This window comes from Mobula hypostoma, chromosome 1 (assembly GCF_963921235.1).
Source record: "Mobula hypostoma chromosome 1, sMobHyp1.1, whole genome shotgun sequence".
NCBI classification, from domain to species: domain Eukaryota; kingdom Metazoa; phylum Chordata; class Chondrichthyes; order Myliobatiformes; family Myliobatidae; genus Mobula; species Mobula hypostoma.
The window spans coordinates 124,258,697-124,285,458 of record NC_086097.1 but is presented as its reverse complement, the minus strand read 5'-3'; the positions used below and the strand labels follow the sequence as shown (position 1 = coordinate 124,285,458).

The window sequence follows — 26,762 nt, the reverse complement described above, 5'->3', positions numbered from 1 at the left end:
AATTGATGTTCATGCCATCAGATAGGTGGAATATGAGGTATTGCTCCTTCAGCCTGAAAGTGACCTTATAGTGGCAGAAAAGGAAGCCATGAACCAACATGTTGGAACAAGAATGAGGATAGGAATGATGTGTTTTATGTGGAGGCTCATGGTGTCATAAATGAGCCAAGTGAATCATAGATCATAATTGTTTTAGTTGTTTTCTCATTTCACTGAATTGTTTATTTTAATGTTATGATTTCTAGGTGCAATGAATAATGTAAAAGCTATTATTTTCCAATTGTTGCCACAACTTCCAATTTTTTGACATCTCCTGGGTCATTTAAAAGTATTGGGTCAAATGGATATTTCCTTTGGTTCTTTCTTTAATATTTGTACGGACAGTTTGGTGATTGAGGTTTCCCATTAAAATAACTTACTGTTTTCACGTACCCTTCCTATAACTTCATTGACAACTTGTCTTTGTCAGCAACAACACACTCCATTTATATAACATCAATAGCACAGGAAAAACAGATCAGGGAAATGTTCGCAAGCAAAAATTGATTGCTAACTTCAAAACCGTAGATGATCAAAGAGTGAAGTATTGAGGAGCTGTCATGGTCTGGTCCGTGAAGTTCGCATTCCGGTTCACGGTCCGATCCATGGATTCCAGACTCCAGGTCTTCCAGCTGTCCCTTGTTTCAGCTGGGCTTAATCATAAGCACCTGATGCTCATCTTGGGGCTGGGAATATAAGTGGCCCTGGGTTCAAGTATGGGTGCTGATTTGTCTTGTCAGTATCCCATCCTTGCCTCTGTGGGGTAAGTCAGGCTGTCTTTGCTATTGCCCTGTGGTTGGATCTGTCCTTTCCTGTCCTTGTCTCTGCTGGGTAAGCCAGGCCATCTTTGCTGTTACCCTGATGCTGGACTGTTCCCTTTCCTTCCCCTTCCTTCTGGAGCCTTGGCCTGTGACTGGTGTCTGGATCCTTGCCTGCAACCTTGGCAAGCTCTACCTCTGGAGTGAGACTGGAGCCTTGCTGTGTCAAGATAAGGAACTGTCTATCATTGAGTTGGAACTGTCTCTGTGTCCATGCCTGCACTAGGTAGGTCTGGCTGTATGCTGCTACTTGGTGTTGGGAACTGTCTTGTCATGTTCAGCATTGTGTAGAGCCCTGATCCCAAGTCCTGTTCCCAAGGAGGGGTCCTGGCTTTGTGTTCCATGTCCCTGTGTTCCTGTCTCTCAAGTGCAAGGCTCTGTCCGTGTTCCTGTGCTCAAGGCTCTGTGTTCCTGTCCTTCCCAAGACCAAGGCTCTGCGTTCCAAGGTTCCTGTCGTCCCAAGTCCAAGGTTCTGAGGTTCCTGTCGTCCCAAGTCCAAGGCTCGACTGTTCCTGAGTACCAAGTCAAGGCTTTGTGTTCTCATCCTGTCCATGTGCTCCATCCTGTGCTGAAGTTCCCTCGTCCTGTGCTGGAGTTCCCTCGTCTTGCCCAGGTGTCTCTCATTCTGTCCTGTAGCCTCGCCTAGTCCCGTCTCCCAAGACCACGTCATGTCTTCGCCTAGTTCCCAAGTCTGAGCCCCAGTCAAGACCCAGGTTCTGGGTCCTTGTCCAGTCTCCGGCTCGGAGTCCAAGCCCAGGCTCCTAGTTCCCAATGCCTTGTCCTGGTTCTGCTTGCCTAGCCAATGTCCTAGCCCAAGTCTGTGTTCTTGTCCCAGCTCTGTAGTCAAGTCCTGTTCCTAGTACTTCAGTGTCTGTGTCTTGCATTTGGGTCTGCTCCCAGTGCCCCTCCATGTGACAGGAGAATTTAACGAAGGCAATGTAGAGTTAAGAACAACTGTAGGGAGTGAACTTTGGAGCTCATGGATTTTTGTGACAAAAGCCATTGCTGCTACTAGTAAAATCTGGATGAATTAAAGACCAGGAATAGAGGGGAGCAGAAGGATTAGAGGTTTGTAATAATGAAGGGACTGTAGATTTGCAAATTCAGAGTCATTCCAATTAATAGTTTTTTATCATTAGGGATCAATGACATAGAACATAGCAGCACAGCACAGGCTCTTCACCCCATGATGTTGTGCTAACATTTAATCTACTCTAAGATCCATCTAACCCTTCCTACCTACGTCCCACTTCCAAAGGAAATGGGGGAGATCTCAAATAGGTTTTTTGTGTCTGTATTTACTAAGGAAACTGGCATGAAGTCTATGGAATTGAGGGAATCAAGTAGTGAGATCATGGAAACTGTACAGATTGAAAAGAAGGAGGTCCTTGCTATCTTGAGGAAAATTAAAGTGGATAAATTCCCGGGACCTGACAGGGTGTTCCCTCGGACCTTGAAGGAGACTAGTGTTGAAATTGCAGGGGCCCTGGCAGAAATATTTAAAATGTCGCTGTCTACGGGTGAGGTGCTGAAGGATTGGAGAGTGGGTCATGTTGTTCCGTTGTTTAAAAAAGAATCGAAAAGTAATCCGGGAAATTGTAGGCCAGTAAGTTTAACATCGGTAGTAGGTAAGTTATTGGAGGGAGTACTAAGAGACAGAATCTATAAGCATTTGGATAGACAGGGACTTATTAGGGAGAGTCAACATGAATTTGTGCGTGGTAGGTCATGTTTGACCATCTATTGGAGTTTTTCAAGGAGGTTACCAGGAAAGCGGATGAAGGGAAGGCAGTGGATATTGTCTACATGGACTTCAGTAAGGCCTTTGACAGGGTCCCGCATGGGAGATTAGTTAGGAAAATTCGGTCGCTAGGTATACATGGAGAGGTGGTAAATTGGATTAGACATTGGTTCAATGGAAGAAGCCAAAGAGTGGTAGTAGAGAATTGCTTCTCCGAGTGGAGGCCTGTGACTAGTGGTGTGCCACAGGGATCAGTGCTGGGTCCATTGTTATTTGTCATCTATATCAATGATCTGGATGATGTGGTAAATCGGATCAGCAAATTTGCTTTCTTTCTTTCTTTTTAAATCTTTTTATTGAGTAAGTATACAAAAAAGGTAAGCCATATAAACATTAATACAATGTTAAAGTATAATAAAATTCCAAAAGATATCAATACCAAAAAGAAATTACTACAAACAATGTAATTTAAACATAAGAAACCAAGATAACATAATAGTATACTAAATTTTATATATATCAATGGAAAAAAAAGAAAAAAAAAAAACCCCAAAAAAAAACCCACCGTGCAGCTAACTAAAAGCAAAGCAAAGCAATGGGCTAACTTGAAACCAAACAGAGTTAAACTTAAAATCACGTCCTCAATCCCGACCTCCATTAAAAACAGTGAAAAAAAAACAAGAAGGGTAAATATTACATTAAATGAAAATATCGAATAAAAGGTCCCCAAATCTGTTCAAATTTAAATGAAGAATCATAAAGGTTACTTCTAATTTTCTCCAAATTCAAACATAAAATCGTCTGAGAAAACCAAAAAAAGGTAGTTGGAGCATTAAGCTCTTTCCAATGTTGTAAAATACATCTTTTCGCCATTAAAGTAAGAAATGCAATCATTCTACGGGCTGAAGGGGAAAGATTACTAGAAATTTTAGGTAGTCCAAAGATAGCAGTAATAGGGTGAGGAGAGATATCTATATTTAATACCTTAGAAATAATATTGAAAATATCTCTCCAAAAAGTTTCCAAAGCAGGGCAAGACCAAAACATATGAGTTAAAGAGGCTATCTGCCCCGAACATCTATCACAGAAAGGATTAATATGCGAGTAAAAACGCGCTAACTTATCTTTGGACATATGTGCTCTATGAACCACTTTAAATTGAATTAGGGAATGTTTAGCACAAATAGAGGAAGTATTAACTAATTGTAAAATCTGCCCCCAATCATCCACAGAAATGGTAAGCCCCAATTCCTGTTCCCAATCTACCCTAATCTTATCAAATGGAGCTTTCCTAAGTTTCATAATAATATTATAAATCATAGCCGATGCACCTTTCTGACATGGATTAAGGTTAATTATCGAATCTAAAATATATGTAGGAGGAAGCATTGGAAAGGAAGAAAGTATAGTACTTAGGAAATTTCTAACTTGTAAATATCTAAAAAAATGTATTCTTGATAAGTTATATTTATTAGATAATTGTTCAAAAGACATAAGGGAACCATCTAAAAATAAATCCAAAAACCGTAAAATACCCTTAGTCTTCCAAGTTTGAAAAGCGCGATCTGTAAAAGAGGGAGGAAAAAATATGTTACCTAAAATAGGAATCGCTAACCCGAATTGATTAAGATCAAAAAATTTTCTGAATTGAAACCAAATGCGCAAAGCATATTTAACTATCGGGTTAGAGACCTGCTTAAGACGTTTCGAATCAAAAGGGAGAGAGGAGCCTAAAATAGAACCCAGTGTATAACCCTGAACCGATTGTAATTCCAATGCTACCCATTTAGGAATAGATAGTATGTCCTGGTCAAGTAACCAAAATTTCATATGTCGAATATTAATAGCCCAATAATAGAATCTAAAGTTAGGTAATGCTAAACCTCCATCTCTCTTAGCTTTCTGTAAATGTATTTTACCCAGTCTCGGATTCTTATTCTGCCAAATAAATGAAGAAATTTTAGAGTCAACTTTATCAAAAAAAGATTTAGGAACGAAAATTGGTAATGCCTGAAACACATATAAAAATTTTGGCAAAAAAAACATCTTAACCGCATTAATACGACCAATCAAAGTTAAATATAAAGGAAACCATTTAGATGAAAGTTGAGTAATATGGTCTATTAATGGTAAAAAGTTAGTCTTAAATAAATCTTTGTATTTACAAGTAATTTTAATCCCAAGATATGAAAAGTAATTATTAATCAATTTAAATGGAAATTTATAATATAAGGGAAGATGTTTATTAATCGGAAAAAGTTCACTCTTACTAAGATTTAATTTATAACCTGAGAAAAGACCAAATTGTGCTAATAACTCTAAAACAGCAGGAATGGATCTCTCAGGATTAGAGATATATAAAAGTAAATCATCAGCATAGAGTGATAATTTATGGGACTTTAATCCCCGAGTTATCCCAGTAATATTTGAAGATTCTCGAATAGCAATTGCAAGAGGTTCTAATGCAATATCAAATAATAGGGGACTAAGCAAATTTGCTGATGATACAAAGATTGGAGGTGTAGTAGATAGTGAGGAAGGTTTTCAGAGCCTGCAGAGGTACTTGGACCAGCTGGAAAAATGGGCTGAAAAATGGCAGATGGAGTTTAATACTGACAAGTGTGAGGTATTGCACGTTGGAAGGACAAACCAAGGTAGAACATACAGGGTTAATGGTAAGGCACTGAGGAGTGCAGTGGAACAGAGGGATTTGGGATTACAGATACAAAATTCCCTAAAAGTGGCATCACAGGTAGATAGGGTCGTAAAAAGAGCTTTTGATACATTGGCCTTTATTAATCGAAGTATTGAGTATAAGAGCTGGAATGTTATGATGAGGTTGTATAAGGCATTGGTGAGGCCGAATCTGGAGTATTGTGTTCAGTTTTGGTCACCAAATTACAGGAAGGATATAAATAAGGTTGAAAGAGTGCAGAGAAGGTTTACAAGGATGTTGCCGGGACTTGAGAAACTCAGTTACAGAGAAAGGTTGAATAGGTTAGGACTTTATTCCCTGGAGCGTAGAAGAATGAGGGGAGATTTGATAGAGGTATATAAAATTATGATGGGTATAGATAGTGAATGCAAACAGGCTTTTTCCACTGAGGCAAGGGGAGAAAAAAAACCCAGAGGACGTGGGTTAAGGGTGAGGAGGGGCAAGTTTAAAGGAAACATTAGGGGGGCTTCTTCACACAGACTGGTGGGAGTATGGAATGAGCTGCCAGACGAGGTGGTAAATGCGGGTTCTTTTTTAACATTTAAGAATAAATTGGACAGATACATGGATGGGAGGTGTATGGAGGGATATGGCCCATGGCACTAGGCAGAAAATGGTTCGGCACAGCCAAGAAGAGCCAAAAGGCCTGTTTCTGTGCTGTAGTTACTATGGTTTTCTATGGTAACTCTCCTCTTGCCTGTCATTCATCCATGTCCTTATCCAAAGAGTTTCTTAAATGTCCCTAATATATTTCTGTGTAATTTTTCTCCCTTGTACCAATCTATCGTTGTTCTGGAAGCATGGTGAATTATTCATGAAGGTAACCATGTTCCTGTACTGTGGTGTCAGCCACTTATCTTCTCAATGCTTCTAGGGAACATATCTTTTCTGAGATTGGCAATGTATCAAAGAATGTTTCTCTGCACATTCTTCTTTCAACTTTGCAACAACCTTAACAGAAAGTTTTTCAAACACTAAGAATTTGCATGTTTCCTTTGTGGTGATTTCTGCCCATTGCTTTGGTCTCCACCCTTGTCCTAGAGACTTTCTGGTAGGTTAATTGAATCAGAATCAGGTTTAATATCGGGAAAGCATACATAATAGCATACATCAGGAAATCCATTGCTTTGTAGCAGCAATACAGTGCAATAAGAAATATATATTTAAAAAAAAAATTAGAGGTCATGCAAAAGAGAGCAAACACGTTCTCTCTGCCTCGCTGAACACCTACGCTCTGTCCGCCAGAGAAAGCAGGGTCTCCCAGTGGCCACACATTTTAATTCCATGTCTCACTCCCATTCTGATATGTCTATCCACGGCCTCCTCTACTGTCAAGATGAAGCCACACTCAGGTTGGAGGAACAACACCTTGTATTCCGTCTGGGTAGCCTCCAACCTGATGGCATGAACATTGACTTCTCAAACTTCTGCTAATGCCCCACCTCCCCCTCGTACCCCATCTGTTATTTATTTATATACACATTCTTTTTCTCTCTCTCCTTTTTCTCCCTCTGTCCCTCTCACTATACCCCTTGCTCATCCTCTGGTTCCCCCCCCTCCCCCTTTTCTTTCTCCCTGGGCCTCCTGTCCCATGATCCTCTCATATCCCTTTTGCCAATCACCTGTCCAGCTCTTGGCTCCATCCCTCCCCCTCCTGTCTTCTCCTATCATTTTGGATCTCCCCCTCCCCCTCCCACTTTCAAATCTCTTACTAGCTCTTCTTTTGGTTAGTCCTGACGAAGGGTCTCGGCCCGAATCGTCGTCTGTACCTCTTCCTGGAGATGCTGCATTCACCAGCAACTTTTATGTGTGTTGCCAAAAATAGTTGGGTTGGCTCCTTGTTTATTCATAAATCTGATGGCAAAGGAGAAAAAAACTGTTCCTAAAACATTGGATGTGTATATCCAGGCTCCTGCATCTCCTCCCTGATGGTAGCAATGAGGAGAGGTCATATCCTGGGTGATGGGGGCCCTCCATGATGGATGCTGCCTTTTTGAAGCATCTCCTTTTGAAGATGTCCTCGATGGTAGGGAGGCTAGTGCCCATGATGGAACTGGCAGAGCCTGTAGCCCACTGCAGCTTTTCCCTGTGCAGTGACCCCTCCCAACCCAGTTAGAATACTCTCCACCGTACATCTGTAGAAATTTGCCAGATTTTGGTAACACACCAAATCTCCCAAAACTCCTAATGAAATACAGACACTGACATGTCGCCTTCATATCTGCATCAATATGGCAATTGAAAAATACCCCTTATTGTAGGAAATGATAAAAAAAACTAAGTCAAATTGATTTTTGTTTTGACAGTGGATGCAAGACTGTAGAAAAATAAGGAGAGAGAATAGGATTGATTGGATTGCTCTACTGAGAGCTGACTTGAACCTAAGATAAATGACCTCTGCATCATAATAACCAAGAAAGCAAGCAATATTTTTGCCTATAACGTGCACTGCTTTGTGCAACGTTATCAATTGTACGTTCAGAATCACTGCTAACTTTCCTTTACCAGTTATCAATCGAGCCAGATGAACACAACGCAATTCACTTTCTTTGAAAAGGATGCCATTAGAGCATCTCTATGACTTGCAGACTGAATTTTTGTTCGACTTGCGACATCATTATGTGTGTAACGATGTCCGAACATGCTAGCGGGGACGGTACATGGACGTGACCAATCTGATTTCCTGAATAGGCATGATTTCATTGGGAAATGATGGAAACCCGGGCATATTTACATTAACATGCGATCTGTACAGGAACAGCTAATTACTTCCCTTTCAGACACCAGCCGTCTTTAGGAATGAAATATTAAACAAGATTCTACAGATGCTGAAAATCCAGATGAAGGTCCGATGAAGGGTCTCGGCCAGAAACGTCGACTGTGTATTCCTCTCCATTCCTCTGCCTGCCCTGCCGATTTTCTCCAGCATTTTGTGTGTTGCTGTCTATTCTTTTCCCTAATTGTAAGAAAAAAATCCTATTGCCCTCTTAGAATATAGAACATTACAGCTTATTACAGTCCCTTCGGCTCACGATATTGTGCCGATCCTTTAACCTACTCTAAAACCAAACCCTCATATAAAATCTTTATTTTCAGTTATCCCTAATATCCTGGCGAATATTCATGCCTCAATGTGGCATATCGCGATATATACGTACTCGGATATTCAATTTCAAACACAAAATACTCTGCAGATGCTGGGGTCAAATATTCAATTTACTTCGACTCGATCAACTCTAAATTAGATTATCTGCTCCCTTCGCCGTTTGGTGGGAGTTGGGGCGTTCATACTGCTTCCAGTGTTAAAGTGCAAACTGCTTTTAATATACTGTGGCTGGGAGCATTTTGAAAGGGGCGTGAAGAGGGCGATCATCTTCTTTCTGAATGCCCCTTCAAGTAACTATCTGCTGTCTGTATTAGCGCTACTCTTGCTCCTTGGTTGTCGTTCCCGCGCCGCAAGCCTGGCGAACACGTTGGCCAGGAAGCCTGTGTGCGGCCAGCCCTCTCTGGGCAGCCCGACCGAGGAGCGGTACCATCCTCATTCCAGGTCGGGGCGTTCCTCCGCGACGTTGGAGCGGGGCGGGCGCATGCGTCAGCAGAAGGTGTGTGGGCGGGGCCACGGAGTTGCGCGAAGGAGGGGGTGGGGTGCCTGCCGGGCGATCGGTGGAGCTGGCGAATTGGCGGCGGAAGCTGCTAGTGGCGGAGCCGGCGGCCGGTGAGTGTGGGCGCTGGGCTGGCGGCGGGCTGGGGAGGGGGAAGCGCCGGCGGCGGGCCTCGCTGCGGGAGGGGGGTGGGGAACGGCGGCCTGGAGTGGGCTCGGTGGCCTGTCTGGGTGTAACCCAGTCGCTCCCATCCTCCCGGGGTAAACGTGTGAAGCTGGGCTGGCTTCAGGGGGTGGTGGGAACGACCACCTCCCATTGCTCAGTGTGTAAACCCTCTCTTTCCCCGGGCTGCAATCTTTCTCTCCCGCTGCTGCTTATTTTTTGTGTCGCTGTTAACAATGGGTAAAATATAAACAGATGTTGTAACCAATCAGTCATGGAAAATTACTGGAAGCTCTCTCAAGACACTCTTTGGGGGTCACTTTCCAAGCGTTTGCCCTACCTGAGGCATCGGATGTTTGTTTTTTTTAGAAAATACTCAGAACAAAATTAGGTCCTTCCACGGGTCAAAGTTCATAGTTTCTTTTTAAACATGCAATGGTGCAGCTCACTTTATGTGCATTGCTGGGTGGGGAGGGGAGTCTCGTAGTGAATTGGGACACTACGAAAGAAGATTTAGAGTGAAGTCACGGTTGTAGGGAACATGGCAACCTGTCTGTGAACAGCAGTTCTTGCAAACAATTGATAATGATCTGATAACCTATTTTAGTCTTTCCTAAGTGAGGGATGGCTAATGGGTTGGTTGTCAGGGTTGGCTTCTCTGTTCAGAATAACGTGGCATTTGCTTTTAAATGTATGCCAGAATACAGATTGGTCTTCATTTAACATTTTACCCTAAGGATGACACCTCCAAATATGTAGCAGTCCTTCAGCACTGCACTGAGGTGTTAACCTAGTTTTTATGCTGGAGTCTCTGGAGTGGGAATTCTATCTGGAAACTGTGACTCAGATACGAGTGCTACCAACTGAGCCACAGCTGCCAATAATGTTTTCCTCTTTGAATGATAAATGGTTGCTGTTAGAAAATGGTAAATTTCCTCATAAATCGTTTAGTTTCAAAGAACATGCATTTATTATAAATAATATTTAGAAGACAAGAGGACTGTGATTGTAAAGCCAATGGTTTAGAGGTGGGTGTGGGAAAGAGCGACATTCTTCTTGTTAAGATTGAGGTTATTTTTCTAATGTTGCTATTTGGATCAGCAAATTATGTATATTTATTATAAACACAAGAGATTCTGTAGATGCTGGAAATCCAGAGTAACATGCACACAATGCTGGAGGAACTCAGGTCAGGCAGCATCTGTGCAGAGGAATAAAGAGTTGATGTTTCCAGCTGAGACAGGAACTCAGGACTGATGAAAGGTCTTGGCCTGAAACATTGCGTTTTCTCCTGTCCATAGATGTTGCCTGACTTGCAGAATTCCTCCAGCATTTTGTGTGTTACTGTGTATTTATTCTTTGCAATTTATTGATTATGTATTGAGCGTGCTATAGTTAAATTATTGAGGCTGAATAATTTGATTCTAATTAAATGCAGAAATCCAAATTGACTTTGGGTGTGCTTTCTTATGCAGTGCGTTACTGTCTTTTTTTTTAAATACCATGTGCTTGTGATGGTGTTGGGTTGCTTAGATGTGAAGATGTAAAAGGCCGAGGACGACAAGGGTAACAGATTTTAAAACTGTTGATGCAATTTTTCTGATGGTTGAAGGAAGGTAACAAGTTGCGCAAAACCTGTTTTTTGGTTTTAAATTCATATAAAGGATTTTACAATATCTGGCTTATTTTCTTACCACTGCTAAGCATTTGCACTGTAGTGCTCATTTTAGCAATGATGTGTATACAGCTAGTTGTATACTGTCTGGCCTTTTTTGGCAGTAAATGCCAAAAGGCTATAGCAGTGATGTTTGAGGTAAGAAACTACAGACCCGATTGTTTGGCAGTGACCCATGAAGTCCTATTTTTTGCTTTTTGGGGAGGGGGGTTGGATATTGATAGGATCTGTTGTATTCACTGAAGAGTTATGAATAACTAATCCAGATATCTGGAATCATTAAGTCAAACTTCTAAGATACTGCTGCAAACAGTATTTTTTCAGTGCTTGGGTTTTGTGCAAGGTCTAGATTTGTCAAATAGTTTCCTTTTTTAAAAAAAATATGAAATTAGGGTAGTTCTCTTCTCCCCCCCCCCCCACCCCTTTCTCTGTCTATTCCTAGGTTGGGCAGAAAGATGACACATCATTACATCGTTTGGTTAATGGAAAATATTTTTAAAGGAAAGTATTATCTCTATGTAGCCACTGTCTGCTCCTGCAGCCAGGTGTAATGTTAGCAGGTGTTTTCAATACTTCTTGTGCAGGCAGCACTTACCGTACTTGGCCACTTTCAAAACGTGCTTGTGGTGTTAAGGTACTTTAGGGAAAACTTACTGCCATTGTTTGATTTTTAGGAAGAATACCATTTCAATGAGTACTTTTGGCATTGGGCTGGAATTTAAACCTGTCTCCCGGGATGTCAGCTTGGACATCAGATCTTGTTCCATGATGGCAGTGGTGTAGGTAAACCTTAACACAGGATATAATCGAGGGGAAAATTGAGACCACCTTCTCTGAAGCTCTAAGTTGCTAATTCAGGAGTGGAATAAAGTGAGGAAACTAGGGAAGGAAAACAGAAGTGCTATGAGTGGTGTTGCAGTCCAGCGTCAGTAAGACCAAGGAACTGATTGTGGACTTCTGGAAGGGGAAGATGAGGGAACACATGCCAGTTCTCATCAAAGGATCAGAGAGAGTGAGCACTTTCAAATTCATGGGTATCAATGTCTGAAGATTTATCCTGGGCCCAACGTATTGATGTAATTACAGAGAAGGCGCAGCAGTGGCTATATTTCAGTAGGAGTTTGAGGAGATTTGGTATGTCACCACTGGCACTTGCAAATTTCTATAGATATAGTGTGGAGAGCATTCTAATTGGTATGGAGGGGCACTGCACAGGATCAGGGAAAAGCTGCAGGAAGTTGTAAACTCAGCTAACTCCCATCTTGGGCACTAGCTCCTCAGCGTTGAGGGCACCTTAAAAAGACGGCATCTGTCATTGAAGACCCCCATTGCCCAGAGCATGCCCTCTTCTCATTGCTGCCATCGAGGAGGTGGTACAGGAGCCTGAAGACATACTGTCAGTGTTTCAGGAACAACATCATCTCCTCCACCATCAGATTTCTGAATGGACAGTGAACCAATGAACACTACCTCACTATTTTTTCCATCTCTTTTAGCATTTAATTTCTTTCTCGTATGCTTATTGTAATTTATAGTAGTTTTTATGTATTGCAATGTACCGCTGCTGCAAAACAGCCCATTTCATGACATATGCCAATGATATTAACCTTGATTCTGAAGTTAAAAAGGTATTTCGCAACAGGTTAGAGCAAAGTACTGGCCCTGGAAGTATTTGCATGGAAGTACCAAGTGAGGGATACATCAGATGATACAAAGGAAAGTGACATAAATTTGGTATTAATCATCGAGGTATGCAAAATTGTGAGGGATATAGGTAGGTAAGCAAACTTTTTCTACTCTGATTGCGTGAGAGAACTAGAGGTCATGGGTTAAGGGTGAAGGTGAAAGTTTAAGAGGAACATGATGGGGAACTTCAGTCAGGGTGGTGAGATTGTGGAACGAGCTGTCAGCGCAAGTGGTGGATGCAGGTTCGATTTCAACATTTGAGAAATTTGGATAAGTGTATGGGTGGGAGGGGAATGGAAAGCTGTGGTCCCTGTGCAGGTTGATGGTACTAGGCAAATTAACATTTCAGCATCAACTAGATGGGTCGAACGACCTGTTTCTGTGCTGTAGAGTTCTATGATTGTATTTGATTTTAATGTAAATTGGGAATAAAATGTGGTATTTATTTATTAATGTGTATTTTATTGCATATCTGTACTTCTAACTTTATTTTTATATCATTCTTCATTCTCTATAATGTTCTTTATTACCTTTTGCACCAACACACCGTAACAAGTTCCTAATACGTGCAAATAAAGTTGATCCTCAATTTAGTTTGGGTGTGAGAATTAGTTTGATTGGGAAAATACATGAGTGCTGTATCCTGAAATTTCAATAATTTACTAGGATAACAAATTGGCATCTAAGTTTGCAGAGATAATAGTTACGAAGAAGTGGAGATTGGAGTGACTGAAAAGCCTCAAATCTACATTTTTTTTTATGAAAATGCATTTATCATAAATTCAAACCACTACCGTATTATTGCACAATAACAAAAACCAGACACATCATGACTAACAGACTAAACAATCACATTCCCATCCTCATCAAAGATGGTATTTATCCCCCACAGTGCTCAATGGTCTCGAAGCGCCTCCATGTTGCCCAGGGACACCATTTTTCCACAGCAGCCTAGGGATGCGCAGACTCCCTGAACAGTGTCAGGCAGAACCCTCCATTGCCCGTCTCTAGGAGCCGTGGATAGCTATCTTAGTCAGCCCCAGGAGCAGGCTAACTAGGACATCGTCCTTCTTAACCCCTCCATACTGGATGGCCAAAAATGAAAAGGGTGGGGCTGAAATGCAGCCAGGAGACGAGGAGTAGCTCCCTCATATATCGAATAGGCCTTGTGTGCTGCAGTCCATACACTGCAGTGTTGTTCGTTGCCCTGCACATTTGGCAGGTGATAGTTTGCTTTAGTACAGTAGCACCATTGATGGTACAAATACTTCCGCACCTCTGTAATGTCTGTGGAACTTTACACTGGTCTGCCAGAAGTCTTTACTAACACTTGCAGAGACAACCAGCTTTGCAACTATCCCTTGATTCAATTGTTTCTAAAGAAGTTGAAGCCAGGTAACTCGCTATTATAGCATGGATGTGATTTTGTTCGCTTCCTGTTCATCTGACATAGACGCTTCGTCATCTTTACAGATGGATGAGTATCATGACGGTAGTGGGTGCGGGGGTGAAGATAACAAAATAAGCTGTATTCTCATTTGGAAGTGGAAATGAAATACTAAATATTGAAGGTTATGAATCACTTTTTTGGAAAATTGTCAGTATTATGTAACACTGTACAAATGTTCAGCAATAGGGTGAGCAATTGTATACTTCACAAATCTGTCTGGGAGGCAAAGTCACAGCTGGTTGTGAAATTTGAAATGCATGGGTAGCAGAATAGGAAGTGCAATATTCTTTTTATTTAATTAGTTTGTTTTAGCTATTTATCTTTTTATAAATGTGAATATTATTCTAATATTAAGATTTTTGTAATTTACTTGAAAAAACTGTAGTTGGCTAAAAGGCTAAAACCACCAACTTGTATATGTGTGTGTATGATGCTTATGAAGTACTTAAAGGTGTTAGCTCTGTTTTTGAAGAGAGTGCTAGTAACTCTTAGACTAATCTTTGTGTGAAATCATGCTTGTGATTTGTTGCTTGCTTTAATGAATGTTACACTTTCGGAGCTGAGGGGAAGCACAAGTAAAAGGCTGAAAAGAACAAGTTCATAATTTTTTTTCACCCCGAAACAATTTGTTCGAAAAAAAAAAGTACAGCTCTAGCAATATAGGTTTGGTAGTCAGAATCTATTTATGTAGAAACTTAATCTTTCAACTTTTATTCTTGAGGTTACAGAGCCACTGCTTATAGAACATTACAGTACAGCTTAGTCCATTCGGACCAGAATATTGTGCAGACTGTTTAACCTACTCTAAGATCAATTTAACCCTTTCCTCCCACGTAGCCCTGCATTTTTCAATAATCCATGTGCATCTACTGTACATCTAATGCATCTGCATCTACTACCACCCGTGGCAGTGCATTCCATGTGCTCACCATTCTCAGCTTGTATTAAAAAAAACATACCCCTCCATAATTACCTCCAATCCCCTTAAAATTTTACACCCTTGCATTTTCTCAAGAGCCATTGCCTTCCTGAGAAAATGTCTCCTGATTGTCCACCTGATCGGTGCCTTTTTATTCCTTGAATCTTACATTCTTTCAAGTATGTTGAGCATTCTTTGATTTGATAAAATGGTTTGTGTAAAGGTTTGCCTATCGTCTGGTGTTCTAGAAAATTGGGCAGGCTAGAAATCTTTGTTAGTTTTTGAAATTGCTGACAGCACAAGAAGAATTGTGAAGTGCTCATTTAAGTGATGTAGTTTTTGTTGGAAGTGAGTGGCATATTTGTATATAAATTTCCCTCATTTTGCTGTTAGTCTTTCCTGCAGTTTAACAAGGCGCTGTTAGCCACAACTTGTAGTGAAGTTTGAATAATTGTGAAGCCAGTGAGTGTTGCATTGTACATGGATGCTGCAGGGCAGATATTTTTCATGAGCCTTTTGTTCCCTAACACTAACTGAACATATTTTGTCAAATTACCAGAAAAGCTGCCAATAATTATTCACAATTTTAACCATTGTCTGTTGGAGATTAGACTACTTTGTTAGTCAGAAAGATATATGTTGTCTGATGTAAATACTGTTAGTGGCCACTTTATTAGCTACACCTGCACACCTCATTAATGCAAATATCTAATCAGCCAATCATGTGGCAGTGACTCAATGCATAGAAGCATGCAGGCATGGTCAAGAGGTTCAGTCATTGTTCAGACCAAACCAGAATTGGGAAGAAATGTGATCTAAATGACTTTGACTGGAATGATTGTTGGTGCCAGAGAGGGTGACTTGAGTATCTCAGAGCAATATGCACAAAATGCTGGAGGTACTCTGCGAGTCAGGCACCATCTATGGAAATTAATAAACAGTTGATGTTTTGGGCTGAGACCCTTTATCAGGACTGGAAAGGAATGAGAAAGATGCCAGAATAAGAAGATGCTGAGGTGAGGGGGAGGGAAAGGAGGCCAAACTAGAAGGTGATCGGTGGTTTGAGGAGGGGGTCAAGTAAGAAGCTGGGAGGTGATGTGTGGAAATGGCAAAGGGCTGGAGTAGAAGGCATCTGATAGGAGAGGAGCATGGACCATGGGAGAAAGGGAAGGAGGGGCACTGGGGGAGGTGATAGGCAGGTGAGGAGAAGAGGTAATATGCCAGAGTAGGAAATTGAAGGGGAAGGGGGGAGATTACTGGAAGTTTGAGAAATCTATGTTTATGCCAGCAGATTGGAGGCTACCTAGATGGAATCTGAGGTGGTGCTCTTCCAACCTGAGTGGCCTCATCATGGCAGAAGAGACGTTTCTCAGAAACTGCTGATCTCTTGGGATTTTCACGCACAACATTCTGTAGAGTTCACAGTGAATGGTGAAGAACAAAAACAAAATACAGTGAGCAGCAGGTTAATGCCTTGTTAATGAGAGAGGTGAGAGGAGAATGGCCAGACTGGGTCAAGCGGACAGGAAGGTGACCTGAGCTCAGTTAATCACATGTTATAAGAGTGGTGTGCAGAAGAGCATCTCTGAATTCACAACATGTTGAATCTTGAAGTGGATGGGCTACAGCAACAGAAGACCACAAACATGCACTCAATGGCCATTTTATTAGGAACTTGAGGTACCTACTAAAGTGGCTACTGAGTTGTCTAACAGCAGCAGTTTTCTTTGTAACAAAATTACTGTTAATACTCAGCAGCTAACTTTTTTGTATTAAGAATGTTCTTTGTGAGTTAAAGTGAAATCTTATTATTCCTTTGGTCTTGCATCTGTTATTAGTAAATTGAAATTGATAAAGAACAGCTACATAATAACACTTGAAATTTACTGGAAAATTGACCATGATAGTGACCACAAATGTAATTAATCCTAAAACACATGATCAAAGCTGCAGTGTACATGAAATTACCAAGAAGTTGGAATTAGTGAATGAAATTGGGTTGCTACCCCTGAGTAGGAAGGTCTAAAGAATTTTTTTAACTGGCGTCATGAGGAAGTGTCCTATACAAAGCATTATCTTTTTATGTCTCTCCTTTGGATGTTAAGTGATTTGAGATTTTAGTCTGGTGTCTTTGTGTTTACTTAAATGACATAGTAGTGACTGAAGAAATAAAGTACATTTAGCTTGGACAACTAAACTTACAAGTTACTTCAAACTCAGATTGGAATAAAAGTGTGATAACTTCTGTTATCCTATCTAAATCTCTTAAAAGTAATATCAAATCTGTTTCTCTCATCTTTTCAGTCGGGATTCTAAGTCATGATTACATCCTATGAGCAAACACTTTTCCTTGTGTAAACTTGTTCTTTTATCAGTTATCCTTCAGAATCAGATTGAGGTTTATTATCATTGACACAGGTCATGTTTTATTTTGTTTTATGGCAGCAAAGTCTTAACCTTGCCTCTACTTCTCGATTGCTCTACGTATGATAATAGTTTCTCTGTATTCACTCTATCTACACAATTGATTTAAAGGAATTGATCAAAATCATCTTTCAAGTTATTCCTGTTCTGATATGTCATTGATTTTAATTTAGCTAGTATTTTATGCATCTGCTCCAGAGGCTTCACATCTGATTACATGACATTGTCCTCTAGTTGAGAGAACACGAACATTTTGCAGAGATTCAGCACAGTGTCTTTGCTCTAATGCCTTTAAAGCCCAGGATATCATATGCTTTAAAAAAAAAATGTTCTTAATCTGTTGTGGTAACTTCAAAGATTTATAAGCCTGTGTTTCTAGGACCCTGTCACTGCACTTCCTGTTGTGTTTCCTTGTCCTTCCTACCAAAATGTTACTTTGCAGGTCTGAGTTACTAAATCTGTTTTGCAAGGAGCTAATTGATCTGTAAATCATGAAATTGTATGCTGTGAATAACTGGAAAATATTTCTCTAATGGCATTGCTAGCATCTGATAGCAAATACAAGTGCCTTATCTGAAAATTGTTATGGTTTCATCAAAGGTGAGTGTTTCTAAGACAATAATTATATTGAATTAGGTTTATATAAGGAACTATGATAGGTTGCAACTTTTAACCATTTTAAAAATATAAATCAAAGTTTCTTTTAAACTGCCTTATCTTGTATAGAGATGTACTGTATAGATCATCATACATCTATAATGTGACTTTGATCTGTGCTGGACCTTTAAGATAGGTCAATAAATGTTCATTATATTGACATTACTTGATATAACTTAAATTGTGCAACCATCTGGTATGTTTTATTCCCAGAATCTTACTCCCATTAGCAGTCCATGGCCATTTAAGTTTATAAACAGCTGCAGAGCAGTTTGGCTAGTCCTGGCTTTCTGCTCTTGCATGCACTGCCAAAGATTATTATAGCTGAAGCTTGGCTATGTGAAACACATTCATTTTTTTCTTTCTGTCAGGAATGTAGGCAAAGAGCTTCCCCACAAGGATGAGGGGTCACTCTATTTCCCTTTATGTTAGTTGCAGGGAGTGTCAGCATTGTAAGTTCCCAGCAACAAGCAAATTGCACATTAGGAAGAACTGACATGTCTGGTCTTACTCAGCTCTGAATGTTTTTTTTGCTCTGAAAATAATTTTACTTTCTGCTTAGCTTTTACAGTTGCACTAGCCTTTGATCTACACACTTACTAATTTTTATTAAATTTCTAAACTATTTTGTATATAAAAGAGGCAAGAATGGATATCGGAGTGCTGGAAAGTGATACTGGAGAGATGATAGGGACAAAGAAATGGTGGAACCAGTCAATAAGTATATTGCACCAGTTTTCACTGCATGACACCAGCAGAATGCCAGAAATTCAGGAGTGTCAGTGGGTGAAACTGGATGTTGTTGCCATTACCAAGGGGAAGGTACTTTGTAGATAAGTCACCTGGACCAGATGGACTACACTACTTTGAAAAGTAGTAGCTGAAGAGATTATGGAGGCATGAGCAATGATCTTTCAAGAATCACTAGATTCTGGAATGGTTCCCGAGGACTGGAAAATTGGCAATGTTACTCCACTCTTTAAGAAGGGAGGGAGGCAGAAGAAAGGAAATTATAGGCAGGGGTGAGATTTTGGAGTACTTGGCACATGATAAAATAGGTCAAAGTCAGCAAAGGGCCTTGGGAGTCCTCGTGCAGGATTCCCTAAAGGTTAACTCAAGCAAGATAATGGTTGGGTAACCATAACTGATAGTGTCCATGGTAACTTTTGACCTTCTGCACAGACTGCCAGCAAGGAAGGGAACATCCTTGAGATGTTTAAATAGGCAAATATAAAAGAAAGTTGTACCGTGTTGTAAATATTGAGCATTATGTGTATATATTTAGCTGAAAATTCGGATTCTAAACTTACAATTTCGACGTAGAAGAGTGAAGCAAGCGAATTTTCCTACTTTTAATTTAACCGTGAACGATTCTTGTGCCTTTTGAATTCATCTTGGTATGAATGTTATTTTTTAAAATGTCCTGTTGGATTAAATCGTCTGTTAGTGTTGTGTTGCAGCAATACACAGTACACAGAACACCAGTGGCTACTTTGAGGTACAGGAGTGGAGCCCAGTGTGGTTTCCTGCTGCTGTAGCCCATCCACTTCATTGTTCGACATTTTGTGCATTCAGAGATGCTCTTCTGCACACCACTGTTATAATGTGTGGTTATTTGAGATATTGTCTCCTTCCTGTCAAGTTTGAACCAGTTTGGCCATTCTCCTCATTAACAAGGCATTTTCACTCACAGAACTACTGCTCACTGGATGTTTTTTCTATTTTTCACACCATTCTTTATAAAATAGAAACTGTTGGGCATGAAAATACAGATTGCCAGGTATGGTACTGTGGCCAGCACTGAATCGTGGCTGAAGGATGGTTGTAGTTGGGAGCTGAATGTCCAAGGTTACTTATTATAACGGGGATAGGAAGGTAGGCAGAGGGAGTGGTGTAGCTCTGCTGGTAAAGAAAGGCATCAAATCAGTAGAAAGATGTGACATAGGATCAGAAGATATTGAATCCTCGTCATGGGAGATTTTAACATGCAGGTTGATTGGGGAAAATCAGATTGGTAATGGATCTCGAGAGTGAGTTTGTTGATTGCTCAAGGTGGCGCCGTGTTGCGAGCTTCGTTCCAAATCTACTAATTACGATTTTCTCAGCATTTTCTGTTCAAGTAGCTGATAGTCATATCATATACGATAGATTGACCCTTCTGAACAACAGAAAGATGGCATTTACCCATTGTGTGCTGCCTTTCCTACACTGGGAACCCCTGCTTGTGCAATCCATGGGAGACTCCTTTCTTACACTGCCACTTCCTTGGAAGAAACGCCGGATTCGAGGGAGAAGGTCCGGTGTCCTGGTGAGGCTGAGATGGCATGCTATTTGGCGGCCGCTCGCTAGCATACTCCTGGCTAACGTTCAGTCCCTGGACAGCAAGCTTTGTGAACTGAGAGCCAGAATCTCCTACCAGTGGGAAACAAAGGAATGCAACGTTTTGTGCTTCATGGAGACCTGGCTGATGGAGGAGATACCGGATCATGCCATCGAGCCCTCTGGGTTCTCCCTGTTCCAGGCGGACAGGTTGAAAAACCTCACTGGGAAGAGTAAAGGAGGAGGGGTATGCTTCATGGTCAGTGATGCTTGGTGAGACCCTCAGAATATGCATGCACTCAAATCCTTTTGTTCCCTGGATCTGGAATACCTGGTGCTGCTGTGCAGACCCTACTGGCTGCCTAGGGAGTTCATGACTGTTATCGTCACAGTGGTGTACATTCTGCCGCAGGCTGGTACTGAGCTGGCTCTCAAGGAACTGTACGAGACCATTAACACGCTGGTGACTGCACACCCAGAGGCTGCCTTCATCATTGCTGGTGACTTTAATCGAGTGTTGCTGACAAAAATCTCTCTGAAGTTTTGTCAGCACATCCAGGTGAGCACTCGTGGAGATAAGATACTTGACCATTGTTACACTCTCTTCCACAACGCTTACAAAGCTCTCCTTCGCCTGCTTTTGGAAAATTAAATCACTCTTTGATCCTGCTTTTGCCAACGTACAGGCAGAAGTTGAAACAAGAGGTGGCCATAATTAAAACTGTCCACTGTTGGTCGGACCAGTCAGCCTCCATGTTGCAGGACTGCTTCAATGATGTCGACTGGAATGTCTTCCATGATGAGGATGTCTCCGCGTTCACTGATGGAGTCACGTATTTCATCCGGATGTGCATCGATGATGTTGTCCCCCAGAAGTCAGTCAGGATCTTCCCGAACCAGAAACCCTGCACGAGTAGTTCTGTGCGAGCAGCACTTACCATGCGACATAGAGCTTACGTCGCCAGCGATCAGCTGGAGCTCAAGAAAAGCAACTAGGATCTGTGCAAAGCTATCAAGGCTGCGAAACAACAATACAGGGACAAGATTGAGTCAAGATTCACAACGAATAGCATACGTGACTTGTGGCGAGGGCTGCCTACCATTGCAGACTTCAGAGCCAAACGTTGTGGTGCCACCAACATCACGGCCTCTCTCCCAGATGAGCTCAATTACTTTTAGCCTCGGTTTGATGTCCCTGACTCTGAGCCTGTGAGGTAAGCCACCGCTACAACCTGCAACCTGGTCATCTCTGAGACTGAGGTACGCAGATATTTCCAAAGAGTGGACAGTCGCAAGGCTGCGGGATTGAACGGCATCCCAGGGTGAGTACTCAGGATATGCACAGCACAAATGGTGGGTGTATTTACTGACATTTTTAATCCCTCTCTTTACCATTGTAGAGTGCCCTCCTGCTTCAAATTATCCACCATTGTCCCTGTACCGAAAAAGACCAAGGTAACATTCCCGAACGACTGGTGTCCTGTCACACTCAGCTCAATAATAAGCAAATGCTTTGAGAGGCTGGTTAAGGATTACGTCTACAGCTTGCTACCACCCAAACTGGACCCGCTACAGTTCACCTACCGAATGACAGCTGATGCAGTAGTCACTGCTGTACGTACCAGCTTTACACATCTGGAGAAGAAGGATGTTTATGTGAGAATGCTGTTCTTGAGCTACCATTCAGCATTCAACACCATAGTTCCATCCAGGCTCGACAAGAAGCTCAGAGACCTCAGCCTTGACTCTGCCTTGTTCAGCTGCTTCCTCGACTACCTGTCAGATAGCCGGCAGGTGGTAAGAGTGAGCTCCCTCACCTCTACCCCTCAACAAATTTACCCCTCAGGGCTGTGTCCTTGGCCCCCTCCTTTATTCCCTGTATACCCATGACTCTGTCGCCACCCATAGCTCCAATCTGCTAATTAAATTTTCTGACGAAACTACATTAATTGACCTAATCTCAAATAATAATGAGGCAGCCTACAGAGAAGAAGTCATCTCTCTGAAACAGTGGTGTCAACAAAACAACGTCTCCCTCAATGTCGCAAAAACAAAGGAGCTGGTTGACTACAGGAGGAATAGAGACAGGCTGACCCCTACTGATATCAATGGATCTGGGGTTGAGAGTGTGAACAGCTTTAAGTTCCTCAGCATAATCATCACCGAGGATCTCACGTGGTCTATGAATACTGGCTGTGTGGTGAAGAAGGTACAACAGTGCCTCTTTCACCTTAACGGTTGTGGAAGTTTGGTGTGGGTCCCCAAGTCCTCAGAACTTTTTACAGGGGAACAATTGAAAGCATCCTGACTGGCTGCATCACTACCTGGTATGGGAACTGTACCACCCTTAATCGCAGGACTCTGCAGAGAGTGGTGCAGACAGCCCAGCACATCTGTAGTTGTGAACTTTCCATGATTCAGGACGTTTACAAAGACAGGTGTGTAAAAAGGGCCCATAGGATCACTGGGGATGCAAGTCACCCCAACCACAATCTATTCCAGCTGCTACCATCCGGGAAACGGTACCGGAGCATAAAAACCAGGACCAGCAGGCTCTGGGACCGCTTCTTCCACCAGGCCATCAGACTGATTAACTCATGCTGATCTGAGTGTACTCTATATTACATTGACTGTTCTACTTTTTATAAATTATAATTATGATTGCACATTTAGACAGAGACGTAACGTGAAGATTTTTACTCATGTATGTGAAGGATATAAGAAATAAAGTCAATTCAATTCTAAGAGATAGCTTTTTTAGAGCAGTTTGTCATTCAGCCTACTAGGGGATCAGCTATACTGGATTGGGTGTTCTGTAATGAACCGGAGACGATTAGGGAACTTGAGGTAAAAAACCCTTAGGAACCAGTAATCACAACATGACTCTGTTCAACTTAAAATTTAATAGGGAGAAAGTAAAGTCTGATGTAGCAGTATTTCAATGGAGTAAGGGAAATTACAGTGGTATGAGAGAGGAGTTGGCCAAAGTAAATTGGAAGGAGCTGCTGGCAGGGATGTCAGCAGAGCAGCAATGGTGTGTTTCTGGGAAAAATGAGGAAGGTGTAGGACAGGTATATTCTGAAAATGAAGAAATACTCAAATGGTTAAATAGTACAACTGTGGCTGACAAGGGAAGTCAAAGATATTGTAAAAGCAAAAGAAAGGGCATACAACAAAGCAAAAATTAGTGGGACGATAGAGGATTTGGAAATTTTTAAAGACCTACAGAGAACAACTAAAAATATTGTTAGAAGGGAAAAGATGAAATATGAATGCAAGCTAGCAAGTAATATCAAAGTGGCTAGAACAAGTTTTTTTCAAGTATGTTATAAATAAAAGAGAAATGAGAGTGGATATAGGACCACTAGAAAATGAGGCAGGAGAAATAATAACAGGAGACAAGGAAATGGCTGATGAACTAAATGAGTATTTTGCATCAGTTTTCACTGTGGAAAACACTAGCAGTATGCCTGATGTAGTGTGTGAAGAAGAGTCGTGGGTGCAGTTACTGTTACAAGAGAGAAGATGCTCAAAAAACTGAAGCACCTGAAGGTACACAGGTCACCTGGACCAGAGCAACTGCACCCTAGGTTCTGAAAGAGGTAACCTTATAAATTGTGGTGGCATTAGAAATGATCTTTCAAAATCATTGGACAATGGAAAATTGCAAATGTTACCCCACTCTTGAAGAAAGGAGGAAGGCAGCATAAAAGAAATTATAAACCAGTTAGCCTGACCTCAGTGGTTGGGAAGATGTTAGAGTCAATTGATAAGGATAAGGTGATGGAGCACTTGGTGACACAGGTCAAGATAGTACAAAGTCAGCATGGTTTCCTTCAGGGCAAATTCTGCCTGACGAGCCTGTTGGAATTCTTTGAGGAGATTACAAGTAGGATAGATAAAGGGGATGCAGTGGATATTGTATATTTGGACTTTCAGAAGGCCTTTGACAAGGTGCCACACATGAGGGTGCTTACCAAGTTAAGAGCTCATGATATTACAGGAAAGGTACTAACATGTTTAGAGCATTGGCTGATTGGTAGGAGGCAGCGAGTGGGAATAAAAGGATCCTTTTCTGGTTGGCTTCCAGTGACCAGTGGTGTTCCGCAGGGGTCGGTGTTGGGACCACTTCTTTTTATGTTGTATATAAATGATTTAGATGATGGAATAGATGGCTTTGTTGCCAAGTTTGTAGATGATAGGAAGATTGGTGGAGGGGCTGGTAGTGTTGTAGGCAGTGATGTAGCCAGTCAGAATGCTGTCAATTGTGCCCCTGTAGAAAGTTCTTAGGATTTGGGGGTGGGCCCATACCAAACTTCCTCAACCATCTGAGGTGAAAGAGGCGCTGTTGTACCTTTTTCACCACACAGCCAGTATTTACAGACCACGTGAGATCCTCGGTGATGTTTATGCTGAGGAATTTAAAGCTGTTCACCCTCTCAACCCCAGATCCATTGATATCAGTAGGGGCTAGCCCTTCTCCATCAGTCCTGTAGTCCACAACCAACTCCTTTGTTTTTGCAACATTGAGGGAGATGTTGTTTCGTTGACACCACTGTGTCAGGGTGACGACTTCTGTGTATGCTGCCTCATTATTATTTGAGATTAGGCCAATCAATGTAGTATCGTCAGCAAATATAATTAGCAGATTGGAGCTGTGGGTGGCCACGTAGTCATGGGTATACAGAGAATAAAGGAGGGGGCCAAGGACATTGCCCTGAGGGGCACCTTTGTTGGGGGGTAGAGGTGAGGGAGCTCACTCTTACCACCTGCTGGCGATCTGACAGGTAGTCCAGGATCTGAGATACTAGAACCACCCTGTCTGGTACAGAGAATCATTCCACAGTCAAAGTCACTTGGATCACATTTCTTCCCCATTCTGATGTTTGATCTGAACAACAACTGAACCTCTTGACCATGTCTACATGTGTTGAGTTGCTGTCACATGACTGGCTGATTAGATTTTCTCATTAATGAGTAGGTGTACCTAATAAAGCAATCACTAAGTGTATTAGTATGATTAGAGTAATTAGCTAAATGCATAATTTCTTTGATTTATAAGTGGCTCTGTTATAAAAATGCGCTAAATAGATTGGTGACAGGAGTTCTGCAGATCGCCTCATTATCTCTGAGTGTTTTTTAAAAATAGTTTTGGTAGTTTGTGATGAGTTGTCTGTATACACAGAGGTGCTCTTAACTGTAAGCTTTGATTTCTGCTGATGTGATTGGTTTGAATCTGATGCTGACAGCAGTTATGTTCAGTCTGGTTAGCCTCCAGCCTGACTGTATGAACATTGATTTCTCTTTGCTTCCAGTTATTTTTCTCCCTTCCTCATTCCCAATTCTGACTCCCCTCATACCCCTTCTCTTCTCACCTGTGTATCACCTCCCTCTGGTAACTCTCCTGCCTCCATTTCTCCCATGGTCCACTCTCCTCTCCTATCAGAATCCTTTTCCACCTATCACCTCCCAGTCTCTCGCTTCATCTTTCTCCCCTCACCCACCCCCCAACTGGTTTCACTTATCACCTGTCAGCTTGTATCCCCCCCCATACCCATCTACCTTCCCCCCCACCCCCCCCCCAACTGGTTTCACTTATCACCTGTCAGCTTGTACTCCTCCTTTACCTCACCACACCTTCGTATCTGGCTTTTTCCCCATTTCCTTTCCAATCCTGATGAAGGGCCTCTGGCTGAAAGGTTGACTGTTTGTTCCTCTGCGTAGATGCTGCTGAGTTCCTCCAGAATTTTGTGTGTTATTCTCATAATTGTTTACAATAAAAGTTGATTTACTGAGAAATGCTTGCTGCCCATTGAAGCAAACCCAAGTAGCAGGGAATGGCAAAAACCAACAGATTTTGAGAAATTGATCTGTTCTTAACATAATTGATTACTTGAGATGGATATCCTGGTTTGACTTTTTCATGCTATATAGAAAGAATTACCAAATTAAATTATGCCCTAATTTTGAGTCCCACACTTCCTCTGCTCAGTGACATTTTTTTTTATATAGTACAGTGGATTCTAGTTAATTGGACCATCAGTTAATCGGACCATCAGTTAATCAGGATAGCTGCTTATTTGGGACACCTCAAAGTATAAAAATTGAGAAAATAGCAGAAGTTCTTTGTTTATTTGGGACACTATGCCACTTAACTGGAGCAGGAGACTGTTGCTGAAGTTTCTAACTAGCATCAGTCGTATGCACTTGTGTGGCCGTTAAATATTTACACAGCGCTTGCAGCGAACAGTTTTTAAGTAGCATCAGTTACATGTGTTTGTGTTCAAAAAGCAGTGATTTTTGTCTCTGATAGTTGGCGAGGAATAAGCAGTAAGACAATTTGGAACAGTGGTGCTTATTGCAGTTTCAAGCACTTAGCCTTGGAGATGCCAGGAATGGTCGGGAGTGAAAATGAAATCATTTCACTACTTCAAGTTAGGAACTACAAAAAATTTGTAGGTATTGACAATCATCATGAATGTTACAATGAAAATGAAGATTTGGAGGATGCAGTCATTGAAAGCATTGTACGAAAGCAGTCCATTATCTACACT

The 26,762-nt window shown here is 41.5% G+C and overlaps 1 protein-coding gene across 2 annotated transcripts in view; it reads left to right on the top strand.

Moving 5' to 3' along the window:
- The first annotated feature begins 8,931 nt into the window (after positions 1-8,931).
- The window catches only part of rnf19a (ring finger protein 19A, RBR E3 ubiquitin protein ligase), an 85,343-nt gene continuing 67,512 nt past the window's right edge, over positions 8,932-26,762 (top strand). The window contains exon 1 of one of the 2 annotated variants that reach the window (XM_063055274.1): positions 8,932-9,029. The gene's annotated coding sequence lies outside the window, so the exon portion shown is untranslated. The remainder of the gene's footprint in view (positions 9,030-26,762) is intronic. The other variant, XM_063055267.1, reaches the window with a different exon arrangement.